We start from the raw sequence: 5,370 nt of genomic DNA, 5'->3' as shown, positions 1-5,370 counted from the left end.
GCTCAGTCCCTGTGTGAGAGAGAGAGAGGGAGAGCTCAGTCCCTGTGTGTGTGTGAGAGAGAGAGAGAGAGAGAGCTCAGTCCCTGTGTGTGTGTGAGAGAGAGAGAGAGAGCTCAGTCCCTGTGTGTGAGAGAGAGAGAGAGCTCAGTCCTGTGTGTGTGTGAGAGAGAGAGAGAGAGCTCAGTCCCTGTGTGTGAGAGAGAGAGAGAGAGGGGAGAGCTCAGTCCCTGTGTGTGAGAGAGAGAGAGAGAGAGAGCTCAGTCCCTGTGTGAGAGAGAGAGAGAGAGAGAGCTCAGTCCCTGTGTGTGAGAGAGAGAGAGAGAGAGAGGGAGAGCTCAGTCCCTGTGTGTGTGAGAGAGAGAGAGCTCAGTCCCTGTGTGTGAGAGAGAGAGAGAGAGCTCAGTCCCTGTGTGTGAGAGAGAGAGAGAGCTCAGTCCCTGTGTGTGTGTGAGAGAGAGAGAGAGAGCTCAGTCCCTGTGTGTGTGTGAGAGAGAGAGAGAGCTCAGTCCCTGTGTGTGAGAGAGAGAGGGAGAGCTCAGTCCCTGTGTGTGTGAGAGAGAGAGAGCTCAGTCCCTGTGTGTGAGAGAGAGAGAGAGAGAGAGGGAGAGCTCAGTCCCTGTGTGTGTGAGAGAGAGAGAGCTCAGTCCCTGTGTGTGAGAGAGAGAGAGAGAGAGAGCTCAGTCCCTGTGTGTGAGAGAGAGAGAGAGAGCTCAGTCCCTGTGTGTGTGTGAGAGAGAGAGAGAGAGCTCAGTCCCTGTGTGTGAGAGAGAGAGGGAGAGCTCAGTCCCTGTGTGTGTGAGAGAGAGAGAGCTCAGTCCCTGTGTGTGAGAGAGAGAGAGAGAGAGAGGGAGAGCTCAGTCCCTGTGTGTGTGAGAGAGAGAGAGCTCAGTCCCTGTGTGTGAGAGAGAGAGAGAGAGCTCAGTCCCTGTGTGTGAGAGAGAGAGAGAGAGCTCAGTCCCTGTGTGTGAGTGTGAGAGAGAGAGAGAGCTCAGTCCCTGTGTGAGAGAGAGAGAGAGAGAGAGCTCAGTCCCTGTGTGTGAGAGAGAGAGAGAGAGAGAGGGAGAGCTCAGTCCCTGTGTGTGTGAGAGAGAGAGAGCTCAGTCCCTGTGTGTGAGAGAGAGAGAGAGAGCTCAGTCCCTGTGTGTGAGAGAGAGAGAGAGAGCTCAGTCCCTGTGTGTGAGAGAGAGAGAGAGCTCAGTCCCTGTGTGTGAGTGTGAGAGAGAGAGAGAGCTCAGTCCCTGTGTGAGAGAGAGAGAGAGAGAGAGCTCAGTCCCTGTGTGAGAGAGAGAGAGAGAGAGAGAGCTCAGTCCCTGTGTGAGAGAGAGAGAGAGAGCTCAGTCCCTGTGTGAGAGAGAGAGAGAGCTCAGTCCCTGTGTGAGAGAGAGAGAGAGCTCAGTCCCTGTGTGAGAGAGAGAGAGAGCTCAGTCCCTGTGTGAGAGAGAGAGAGAGCTCAGTCCCTGTGTGAGAGAGAGAGAGAGCTCAGTCCCTGTGTGAGAGAGAGAGAGAGAGCTCAGTCCCTGTGTGAGAGAGAGAGAGAGCTCAGTCCCTGTGTGAGAGAGAGAGAGAGCTCAGTCCCTGTGTGAGAGAGAGAGAGGGAGAGCTCAGTCCCTGTGTGTGAGTGTGAGAGAGAGAGAGAGAGAGAGAGAGAGAGCTCAGTCCCTGTGTGAGAGAGAGAGAGAGCTCAGTCCCTGTGTGAGAGAGAGAGAGAGCTCAGTCCCTGTGTGAGAGAGAGAGAGAGAGAGAGCTCAGTCCCTGTGTGTGAGAGAGAGAGAGAGAGAGAGGGAGAGCTCAGTCCCTGTGTGTGTGAGAGAGAGAGAGCTCAGTCCCTGTGTGTGAGAGAGAGAGAGAGAGCTCAGTCCCTGTGTGTGTGTGAGAGAGAGAGAGAGAGCTCAGTCCCTGTGTGTGTGTGAGAGAGAGAGGGAGAGCTCAGTCCCTGTGTGTGAGAGAGAGAGGGAGAGCTCAGTCCCTGTGTGTGTGAGAGAGAGAGAGCTCAGTCCCTGTGTGTGAGAGAGAGAGAGAGAGAGAGGGAGAGCTCAGTCCCTGTGTGTGTGAGAGAGAGAGAGCTCAGTCCCTGTGTGTGAGAGAGAGAGAGAGAGAGCTCAGTCCCTGTGTGTGAGAGAGAGAGAGAGAGCTCAGTCCCTGTGTGTGTGTGAGAGAGAGAGAGAGAGCTCAGTCCCTGTGTGTGAGAGAGAGAGGGAGAGCTCAGTCCCTGTGTGTGTGAGAGAGAGAGAGAGCTCAGTCCCTGTGTGTGAGAGAGAGGGAGAGCTCAGTCCCTGTGTGTGAGAGAGAGAGAGAGAGCTCAGTCCCTGTGTGTGAGAAGAGAGAGAGAGAGCTCAGTCCCTGTGTGTGAGTGTGAGAGAGAGAGAGAGCTCAGTCCCTGTGTGAGAGAGAGAGAGAGAGAGAGAGCTCAGTCCCTGTGTGTGAGAGAGAGAGAGAGAGAGAGGGAGAGCTCAGTCCCTGTGTGTGTGAGAGAGAGAGAGCTCAGTCCCTGTGTGTGAGAGAGAGAGAGAGAGCTCAGTCCCTGTGTGTGAGTGTGAGAGAGAGAGAGAGAGCTCAGTCCCTGTGTGTGAGTGTGAGAGAGAGAGAGAGCTCAGTCCCTGTGTGAGAGAGAGAGAGAGAGAGAGCTCAGTCCCTGTGTGAGAGAGAGAGAGAGAGAGAGCTCAGTCCCTGTGTGAGAGAGAGAGAGAGAGAGCTCAGTCCCTGTGTGAGAGAGAGAGAGAGAGAGAGAGAGAGCTCAGTCCCTGTGTGAGAGAGAGAGAGAGCTCAGTCCCTGTGTGAGAGAGAGAGAGAGCTCAGTCCCTGTGTGAGAGAGAGAGAGAGCTCAGTCCCTGTGTGAGAGAGAGAGAGAGCTCAGTCCCTGTGTGAGAGAGAGAGAGAGCTCAGTCCCTGTGTGAGAGAGAGAGAGGGAGAGCTCAGTCCTGTGTGTGAGTGTGAGAGAGAGAGAGCTCAGTCCCTGTGTGTGAGTGTGAGAGAGAGAGAGAGAGAGAGAGAGAGAGAGAGAGCTCAGTCCCTGTGTGAGAGAGAGAGAGAGCTCAGTCCCTGTGTGAGAGAGAGAGAGAGCTCAGTCCCTGTGTGAGAGAGAGAGAGAGCTCAGTCCCTGTGTGAGAGAGAGAGAGAGCTCAGTCCCTGTGTGAGAGAGAGAGAGAGCTCAGTCCCTGTGTGTGAGAGAGAGAGAGCTCAGTCCCTGTGTGTGAGAGAGAGAGAGCTCAGTCCCTGTGTGTGAGAGAGAGAGAGCTCAGTCCCTGTGTGTGAGAGAGAGAGAGCTCAGTCCCTGTGTGTGTGTGTGTGTGTGAGAGAGAGAGAGAGAGAGAGCTCAGTCCCTGTGTGTGTGTGTGTGTGAGAGAGGGAGAGCTCAGTCCCTGTGTGTGAGAGAGAGAGAGAGAGAGAGAGAGCTCAGTCCCTGTGTGTGTGAGAGAGAGAGAGAGAGCTCAGTCCCTGTGTGTGTGAGAGAGAGAGAGAGAGAGCTCAGTCCCTGTGTGTGTGAGAGAGAGAGAGAGAGAGAGCTCAGTCCCTGTGTGTGAGAGAGAGAGAGAGCTCAGTCCCTGTGTGTGTGTGAGAGAGAGAGAGAGAGCTCAGTCCTGTGTGTGTGTGAGAGAGAGAGAGAGAGCTCAGTCCCTGTGTGTGTGTGAGAGAGAGAGAGAGAGCTCAGTCCCTGTGTGTGTGTGTGAGAGAGAGAGAGAGCTCAGTCCCTGTGTGTGTGTGTGTGAGAGAGAGAGAGCTCAGTCCCTGTGTGTGTGTGTGTGTGAGAGAGAGAGCTCAGTCCCTGTGTGTGTGTGGTGTGTGTGTGTGTGTGTGTGTGTGAGAGAGAGAGAGCTCAGTCCCTGTGTGTGTGTGAGAGAGAGAGAGAGAGAGAGAGAGCTCAGTCCCTGTGTGTGTGTGAGAGAGAGAGAGCTCAGTCCCTGTGTGTGTGTGTGTGAGAGAGAGAGAGCTCAGTCCCTGTGTGTGTGTGTGTGAGAGAGAGAGAGCTCAGTCCCTGTGTGTGTGTGTGTGTGAGAGAGAGAGAGAGAGCTCAGTCCCTGTGTGTGTGTGAGTGAGAGAGAGAGAGCTCAGTCCCTGTGTGTGTGTGAGTGAGAGAGAGAGAGCTCAGTCCCTGTGTGTGTGTGAGTGAGAGAGAGAGAGCTCAGTCCCTGTGTGTGTGTGTGAGAGAGAGAGAGAGCTCAGTCCTGTGTGTGTGTGTGTGAGAGAGAGGAGAGAGAGCTCAGTCCCTGTGTGTGTGTGTGAGAGAGAGAGAGAGCTCAGTCCCTGTGTGTGTGTGTGTGTGAGAGAGACAGAGAGAGCTCAGTCCCTGTGTGTGTGTGTGAGAGAGAGAGAGAGCTCAGTCCCTGTGTGTGTGTGTGTGGAGTGAGAGCGAGAGAGAGCTCAGTCCCTGTGTGTGTGTGTGAGAGAGAGAGAGAGAGAGCTCAGTCCCTGTGTGTGTGAGAGAGAGAGAGAGAGCTCAGTCCCTGTGTGTGTGTTTGTGTGAGAGAGAGAGAGAGCTCAGTCCCTGTGTGTGTGTGTGTGAGAGAGAGAGAGCTCAGTCCCTGTGTGTGTGTGTGAGAGAGAGAGAGAGAGAGCTCAGTCCCTGTGTGTGTGTGTGAGAGAGAGAGAGAGAGCTCAGTCCCTGTGTGTGTGTGTGAGAGAGAGAGAGAGAGCTCAGTCCCTGTGTGTGTGTGTGAGAGAGAGAGAGAGAGCTCAGTCCCTGTGTGTGTGTGTGAGAGAGAGAGAGCTCAGTCCCTGTGTGTGTGTGAGAGAGAGAGAGAGAGCTCAGTCCCTGTGTGTGTGTGTGAGAGAGAGAGAGAGCTCAGTCCCTGTGTGTGTGTGTGAGAGAGAGAGAGAGAGCTCAGTCCCTGTGTGTGTGTGTGAGAGAGAGAGAGAGAGAGCTCAGTCCCTGTGTGTGTGTGTGTGTGAGAGAGAGAGAGAGAGCTCAGTCCCCTGTGTGTGTGTGTGTGAGAGAGAGAGAGAGAGCTCAGTCCCTGTGTGTGTGTGGTGAGAGAGAGAGAGAGAGAGCTCAGTCCCTGTGTGTGTGTGTGTGAGAGAGAGAGAGAGAGCTCAGTCCCTGTGTGTGTGTGTGTGAGAGAGAGAGAGAGCTCAGTCCCTGTGTGTGTGTGTGAGAGAGAGAGAGAGAGCTCAGTCCCTGTGTGTGTGTGTGTGAGAGAGAGAGAGAGAGAGCTCAGTCCCTGTGTGTGTGTGTGTGAGAGAGAGAGAGAGAGCTCAGTCCCTGTGTGTGTGTGTGTGAGAGAGAGAGAGAGAGCTCAGTCCCTGTGTGTGTGTGTGAGAGAGAGAGAGAGAGCTCAGTCCCTGTGTGTGTGTGTGAGAGAGAGAGAGAGAGCTCAGTCCCTGTGTGTGTGTGTGAGAGAGAGAGAGAGAGCTCAGTCCCTGTGTGTGTGTGTG

Source organism: Chiloscyllium punctatum, unplaced genomic scaffold (assembly GCF_047496795.1).
Source record: "Chiloscyllium punctatum isolate Juve2018m unplaced genomic scaffold, sChiPun1.3 scaffold_953, whole genome shotgun sequence".
Classification (NCBI taxonomy): domain Eukaryota; kingdom Metazoa; phylum Chordata; class Chondrichthyes; order Orectolobiformes; family Hemiscylliidae; genus Chiloscyllium; species Chiloscyllium punctatum.
Note: the sequence above shows the minus strand (reverse complement) of the source record.